Source organism: Ixodes scapularis, unplaced genomic scaffold, assembly GCF_016920785.2.
Source record: "Ixodes scapularis isolate PalLabHiFi unplaced genomic scaffold, ASM1692078v2 PGA_scaffold0__279_contigs__length_252992795, whole genome shotgun sequence".
Classification (NCBI taxonomy): Eukaryota; Metazoa; Arthropoda; class Arachnida; order Ixodida; family Ixodidae; genus Ixodes; species Ixodes scapularis.
Window position 1 is genome coordinate 58,345,905 of NW_024609835.1, and position 8,396 is coordinate 58,354,300.

Genomic DNA, 8,396 nt, shown 5'->3' on the forward strand with positions numbered 1-8,396 from the left:
GAGCTGCCAGAGGGATTCGTGCCTTATGAGAGCATTTATCGACTGGTCCTCCGAGACGAGCGCAAGCTGGGTGACCTAGAATCAGAGTTTCTTTGTTACCGCCAGTATGCTGTGACTAGCACCGTTGATCCAGTGTTATTTTGGAACCTTCATTTACCTGACTGGCCACTACTGTCCCAAGCCTCGCTGGACATTTTAGGATTTCCTGTGTCCAGCGCAAATGTGGAGCGAGCGTTTTCAAAATTGCGGGTTGTGAACCGCAAGGAACGTGCTGCCATGACCGATGCAAGCCTCTCGAAGTATGCTTGCATCTACTATAATAACCAAGTGTGAGAAATAGATGCTTCCTCGAGAACAAGTGTACGAAATATGTGAATAAAATTGGAATTCTCTGTTTGTGATGAATCGCATATTTTTCCACCGATAATCACCGATTTTAGCCTCGTTGTGAGACGTTCCACCGAAATACACCGGTGTTTCGAAAATAAATAAACACCGAAAAACATCCGCCGATTTTTCTCACAAATAAACACCGGAAAGTACACACCCTATATATAAACGACTGTTCAAATAAAATTTAGTAGCTGCGTTGGAGACGTTTTGTGTGCTGTCCCCTTCTTCGTCCGTCGTCTCCGGTTTTCAAAAATGTGTAACATCAACCAGCTGGCCTGCCTACTTACTTTATCTTCAAGCTATATATATATGGGTGTTTTCATCTCAAATCGGGCAGGCTAAAAGAATCCAATTCTTAATTTTCACAAAAAAAAATATATATGTTTTGGCGGCATTTCTCAAATGAAGGAGGGCGCAAACTGCATGTTCCCCAGATTTTTTGTTCTCGAGTTACGAGCCGTAGAAGCCGCAGTGGCAGAAACTAGTGTTTTTGCCTGCCGTCGCAGGTCGCTTGTTTGACACCCTCTGCTGGTGCTACTGTTTTTTCTACACCGTTTTAACTTTTTCGCCTCATTTAATAGGTATTATAAAGATACCTTGACGTATTCAAATATTTTTAGGAATTTGATTGTTTTCTAAAATACGTGTAAAACTCGTCACTCCGGTCGATTTTTGGTCAACTTTGACAGGTCATTACTTTGTCTGTACTTAAGGTACATTTTCTCTCTTTGGCTCTACAGAAAGTCCAAAGCAAGCCCATTATAGATATATTAATATCATTATAATCTGTCGACTAGCCGTTCCGCTACCTTCACGTAAACGTTGTAAGAAATAACAAATGTTGAAAGTTTAGAGTCGATTTTCTCAAAAACCCCATTTTTGTAAATTTTTATTTTTTTAAATTCCTTTAGACATTTTAGTTGACTACAAGAAAAAACAGTCTAGAAATGTAATATTTTGGTTGTATGTCCTTTATTTGAGCCGCAATCGCGTCAAATGTGTGAACATTTGTTATTTTTCACAACGTTTACGTGAAGGTAGCGGAGCGGCTACTCAGCAGATCAAAATAATATTACTATATCTATACTACGCATGCTTAGGGCTTTCTATAGAGCCCAAGAAATAAAATTTTAAGTGAAGACAAAGTAATAACCTGTCAAAGTGGACCAAAAATCGACCTGAGTGACGAGTTTGACATTTTCTTTAGAAAACAATCAAACTTTTAGAGATATTTGAACACATGAAGATATTTCTATAGTACTTATTAAACGAGGAGGAAAAGTTAAAATGGTGTAGACAAAACACTAGCGCCAGCAGAGGGTGTCAAACACGTGACCTGCGACGGGAGGCAAAAACACTAGTTTCTGCCACTGCGGCTTCTACGCTTCGTAACTCGAGAACAAAAAATCTGGGGAACATGCGGTTTTACGCTTTCATTCAATTGAGAAAAGCCCCTAAAACATATATTTTTTTCGTGAAAATTAAAAACTGGACCCTTTCAGCCTGCCCGATATGGGAGTTTTCATCTCAAGCCGGGCAGACTAAAAAAGTATGACTTTTAATTTTCACGAAAAAAATATATGTTTTGGGGGCATTTCTCAAATGAAGGAGGGCACAAACCGGATGTTTCCCAGATTTTTTTTTCTTCAGTTACGAAGCGTAGAAGCCGCAGTGGCAGAAACGGGTGTAGGCCCGTTTGTGATGTGCGCATTCGTCATAGGCCAACTGGTAATAGGCCCGTTCGTCACAGCGGAATATTCGTCATAGGGGAATTTGTCCCTAGGAACGTTTGTCACTGTGCGAACCGGGTATTTGAATTTGCCCAACATATATTCACCTGGCTGAGCAAGCAATAAAGATTAGTATGGTACGTATATTTAATTTTACTAAAGAGAGGGAACATCCAAACAAGTCATTGTTGTACCTAGAAAACAACAGATTTATTGTGCGAAATAAAATAAAAAATTAAAAAGTGATATTCTGAGCTGCCAGCCTCAGGGTTTCTCGACGATTGCGACCATTGTAGCGGCTCACAATGATTTGAAGACGCCGGTTGCTGTCTTCGTGCTTCTTGGACACCCTCGAAGATGTCGTGCCGCCCGCTACTTGAGCCAGCTTCGTCTCTGTTAAGGATAAAAAGAAAAAAGAACACACACACTCCTGGAGAAAGCTTTTTGAGTGGGCACCGTACTGAAATTTTGAGCCACAAATGCAAAAATGTACTACAAAAAACGTCCAAGTTCTCAGAGGATTAGGTCAGTTCTTACGTGCAGTCCCCGGAGCCGCGCTTCGATGCTGCTGTTCGTCCTTGTTGGCCTTTCTGCTTGTGTTGATTCTCTGACTGACCAAACCAGAGGAGGGGAGGTGGCCGACGACAAGCCGTTTCGACTGGGTCTCCCGATATACACGTCCTCGAAGTAGTCCGCCACGAGTGAGGTATCGGTGGGGAAAACCTGGAGAAGTACCTTGAAGGCCTCGGGAATGTCGGCGATTGGCAAGAAGGCCAATGCTGGATGCATTCCCATTTGAAAATCAACAAGAAATAAAGTAACCAATTTGCTTACCTGAAGACAAAAATAAGACATATAAACAAAATGCCGCATACCAGAACAGCAAACTCGTCATCTGAATTGTAGCGACTCTGGTGACCACTGGAGCACACCTTCCTAGACACCGACTGGGATAAGTGAAAAAAGCATCCCTGTATTGTTGATGGCCGCTATCTTGTAGCCCGTGTAAGCCACCTGAAGGCAGTTGGCCCCCATGTGATTCATAACGACGTCGAAAAACCTTAAAAAGAGCGAACATAATTTGAAGTGTTTGAACACATATCCAATAATAGGACCACCGAGCGTTTCGTTTTATACGTTTATCAGAGCTCTTGAATGCTCACTTTTTGTAGGTAGCTTCAGATTTGTTGGGCAGCAAGCCGTAAACCATTGGCTTTACCACGCCGTTGACTGTGGCATGCTCCGTGTACAGTTAGTAGAACTGTGCCGGGGTCACGTTAAAGGTCCCGTCCGCGAACCACGTAGTCGCCTGAAGGGGTGTCCAAACAGGACACTACAAAACGCACGACTCCGACAAATCGTGAAAATTGAAGCGGGCGCGAAGCGGGCGTGTCCGCTTCAATTTTCACGATTTGTCGGAGTCGTGCGTTGTGTAGTGTCCTGTTTGGACACCCCTTAAGCCAGACAGCTCAAGTTGCGCTCGGTTGCAAAGATCAGCATTCTCTCGCCGTCGCCCTCTCCAATATCGTGGAGGAGAAAGGAGTTTCCTTTGGCTGTGGTCTGCATGCAGGTAAAACAGTCATTATTATCATAATATGTCGCGCACTGTGATTTTGTGCTGCAATACACTTTACTTTGAACTCTGTGGGCATTCGATCGTATGTCGGCTCTGCAAGATGATGCGCTGTACTCGAAATTCGCCCGCTGCCTTTGCTTGCGGATGGTGCGCCGAAGTGTTTGCGGTGCGGGAATCTGCAAAGCAGTGTCGTCACTGACACAGGCAACCGCAGCCAGAACTATTTGGTGTGGTGCTAGACGGCCTTCCACTGGAATAAAGGACATTAGTGACCTTGTTTTGGGAATATAAAAGGAGGAACAGATTTTGGTACATACCAGTTTTTTCCTCCAGGCTCCATCTAATGACGAACCCAAGCACGTTTATCTTGGTCTTGTCAAATGCATGCGTATGCTCTCCTGAATAAGAGATTACACGAGACTTGGCGTGATCGGTGACTATTTTAGTTTTACAAACTCCTCTTCGCCGGCAGGCCCAATACAACGTAGTTTCGTAAACCTTAATGGAAGTGTAGGAATGTCCTTCGTGAAGAAGCATATCGCTACCTCTCTTAGTAGTAACTACCTCCATTTAGAAATCGAGATTGATATATTTATAATCGGAGGGCAATCGGCATAATAAGCCCTGAAACGGGCCACAAAAAAAAAAAAAGAATCAGGTTTGGTGGGCTTTTTTTCTATTGTGAATTTTATGTTCTCGAAGTTCTTTTGTAAAAAAGGTGACCCCTATAAGACAACATGCAGGCTAAAGGCTGCATGCTGCCTTAACTTGGGGTCATTGGGACATGCTTTTGTTTCCCGTAGTCAACCTCACTGGCCTTGTACGGATTTAATTAAGTGGCCCGCTTTCGTAACTTTCCTAAGAAAACAAGATAGAAAAAAAAAAACGTTTAACAATCTTGAAGTCATTGTGTGACGAACTGCCAGCGTGACGAATCACCCTATGACCAATGTTCCGCTGTGACGAACGGGCCTGTTACCAGTTACCCTATGACGAATCGACATGTGACGAATGGGCCGTATCCCGGCAGAAACTTGTGTTTTTGCCTGCCGTCGCAGGTCGCGTGTTTGACACCCTCTGCTGGCGCTATTGTTTTCTCTACACCCTTTTAACTGTTACCCCTCATTTAATAGGTATTATAAAGATACCTTGATGTATTCAAATATTCAACTATCGAAGGCTGGCATCACTCTCAACAAAGACAAGTGCGTGTTCGGAGTGTCCGAAGTCAGCTTCCTTGGAGTCGTCGTATCAGCAGAAGGTGTGAAGCCGGATGCTAGCAAGATTCAGGCTGTCCAGGCGATGGAAAGGCCTGAGGATGTTGCAGGGGTCCGAAGGCTACTTGGCATGGTAAACCATGTTGCGCGTTTTGTGCCGCACATCTCCGAAGTCACCGCTCCTCTCCGAGCACTTTTGTCGAAGAGCGACGTATGGGCCTGGGGTCCTGAGCAGGCGGCTGCATTCCTACGGGTGAAGAACCTCTTGAGTTCAGACTGCTGTCTCGCCAAGTACAACCCAGTGTACCCCACAACAGTTTCGGCAGATGCCAGCTCCTTCGGTATCGGTGCCGTACTCCTTCAAGACCAACCTTCGGGAGAAAGGAGGGCGGTGGCCTTCGCATCTAGGGCCATGACCCCGACAGAGATGCGCTATAGCCAAACAGAGAAGGAGGCTCTGGCAACGGTGTGGGCTGTACGACGTTTTGACGAGTTCGTACGTGGTTTGCAGCTCAGTGTGGAGACCGACCTGGTATCTCTCTTCGGCAAGATGGAGTTAGACATGTTGCCTCCTCACATCCAACGCCTTCGTTTAAAGCTGGTGCAGTACCAATTTCGCATGCTGTATGTGCCGGGAAAACTACTGGCAACAGCGGACAACACTCTCCAGAGCTCCCCAGAGAATGGGGTCTGAAGACAAGGGCAAGGACTCCCTTGACACATTTGCAATTGCAGCACTGGAAGGCACGTCTGTTGACCTTCCACTCCTCCCCGAGGAAGTCCAAGCTGCGCAACAGTCTGACGGAGAGTGCTGTGCACTCAAACGCTATTGCGAGGTTGGATGGCCGACGAAGCACAAGCTGCCCGTCAATTTGTCCAAGTATTGGTCTGTCCGAGGCGAGCTGTCGCTGTGCAAAGGAATTCTCCTCAAGGGCCCGAGGCTCCTCATACCGGCCGACTTAAGACAGGCAATACTGAGGCTCATACATGAAGGTCACCAAGGAGTTGTCAAGTGCAAGGCTCGTGCTCGTGACTCTGTCTGGTGGCCAGGCATCAATGCACAGATTACATCCCTGGTGAGCGGCTGTGAGCAATGTGCCAAGACAAGAGTGCAGCCGGCAGAACCTTTCAGATCGTCCAGCTTTCCTACTCGCCCATGGGACGTCGTCGGTGCCGACCTGTTTCATTGGAAGAAGCAGGACTTCATCGTTATTGTGGACTATCACTCGAGGTACCCGGAAGTCTTGACGTTAAGCAGCACCTCGAGTGGAGCTACGATCGCGGCAATGAAGTCAGCCTTCGCTCGGCCTGGTATCCCGCGATCTGTAAGAACGGATAACGGCCCGCAGTTTGCATCGGGGGATTTTGCGAAATTTGCAAAACATTACGGCTTCCAGCACCAAACAAGTAGCCCCAGATTCCCGCAATCTAACGGCGAAGCGGAGCGAGCTGTCCGCACCATCAAGGAACTCTTAACGAAAGCTGAGGATCCATACTTGGCACTGTTGAGCTACCGAGACACCCCCGGTGTTTCTGGAGACAGCCCCGCACAACTTCTGTTCGGGCGTCGGTTGAGGACACGGCTTCCTAGGACTCAAGATGAAAGTCTTCCGCGGCCACCATCGCCCGCTCGCGTGGCAAGGAGGAATGAGTTGTATAAACGGAAACAAGCTCAGGCCTTCAACCAGCGGCATGCTGCCCGCGAGCTGCCTCCTCTTCGTCCTGCAGAAAGAGTGTGGGTACAGTCGGAACAGTGTCCGGCCACGGTGCTCAGCCCAGGACAGCGTCCCCGCAGCTATCTGGTGGAAGCTGACCACAGCGGAGCGGTCCTTCAGCGCAACCGCAGGGGACTGGTTCCTTTTGCAATCCCAAGGCCGCCGGTTGAGCCACCTGCAGCTGACGGTGTGCCGCCAAGCCCAATAGCGGCTCAGCAGAACATTAGCAGTGACCCAAGAGGGCCGCCTGTGTCGACAAGTCCCTATCGGACTCGCAGCGGACGAGCCGTGACCCGCCCCAGGCGTTTAGACTTGTAACGGCGGACAGTTTGAAAACGTTGCAGTTGATGGGGTTATTGTGAACAATAAGTGGGCGCGTTTCGCCGCAAGAACCTCTAAAGCCTGTTTCACATGCAGCGACTTTGGCCCTAAAGCGGCGCGATTTCTGCCGTCGCGGCGCTCGTGCCGCAGGATTGCTGGTGCTGGCCAGAGCGCCGCGACGGCAGAAATCGCGCCGCTCTAGGGCCAAAACCGCTGCATGTGAACTAGGCTTAAGAAGGGGAGATGTAGTGGTCGCTATTTGTCCAGCTAGTGGCGCCCTCTTAGTGTAGAGGGGCGTGCGTGTTCTTTAGAAGAAGTAAAGGGGAGTTCTTCACGAGCAGCCGTCGGTGTCGGATGTCTTTTACTGAGCTCCGCCTCACAGGGTTTGAGAGGTAGGCTCTGAATCCTACAGCCCCCTGTTTTGTTCCGAACGTATTTTGCTTAGTTACATTTTGTTTCCAAAAGCCCTTGCTCTTTCTTTTTTTTTTTTTTTTTGTTCTTAAGCGTGCAAAAGTGCGTCTTTCGGCACGAGCTCTTGGCATAGGCAGTGCTACAATGGCATTTTGTTATCTGTTCCTTTTTCTTTTCTTTTTTTTTTTTTGTCTTTTTTCTTCTTTCTAGAGAGCGTGTGCAGTGGATTATCGCTGTTAAAAAAAGAATTTGCATAGAATCCTAGGTGAAAAACAACTCGTATTTAGGTTGGGGTTATTTTTTTAATTTGCTTCATGAATTAGAATACTGTGGGATACGTGGTATCGCGTTGAAGCTTATAAGATCACTCTTGAAAAACCGATTTGATTGCGTGAAAAAATAATAGGGAACTCTAATCCTTTGGAAAGTAAGTATAGTGTCCCTCGTGGCTCTATTCTGGGTCCTGTGCCCTTCCTTGTAGGGGGTGTTGTTGTTTTTGTCAATCCAAAATAAAAATAAAAAAAATCTGGCACTAGCTTTTTTTTTGTGTCTGTGTGTGTGTGTGTGTAATGGCAGGATTTACAAACAAAACCTTCCTCGTCTCCCAAACACATCCAATATGCCACTGCTCGCGTCTGTACGGACTCCACTGATGCGTAACAACGAGGCTTTAGTACTGGGTTTTGCATCTCAGCCACAGCGGGCCACTACTGCAGTGAAATAGGAATTCTACGTACACGTTCAGCTGGGTGCCACGCTGTACAGTACGTGTATGTACAGTGCCCCTCAAACTTAACGCAGCCACTCGGTTTCGCAAATATTGATATATTCAATTTTATTGCATGCTACCCAAACATGAATTGATCGCTGCAGCTGCTGGAATACCTTCCCCTGGTTAAGTTTTCAACGGGGACACAATTCTTCACCAACCATTTTGACTGCTATTTTCAGGAATAGCTCAAAAAGTGAAGAAACCGAACCATCTCGTGGCGGCGTTAAGTTTGAGGCGCACTGTACAGCGTACATACAGGGA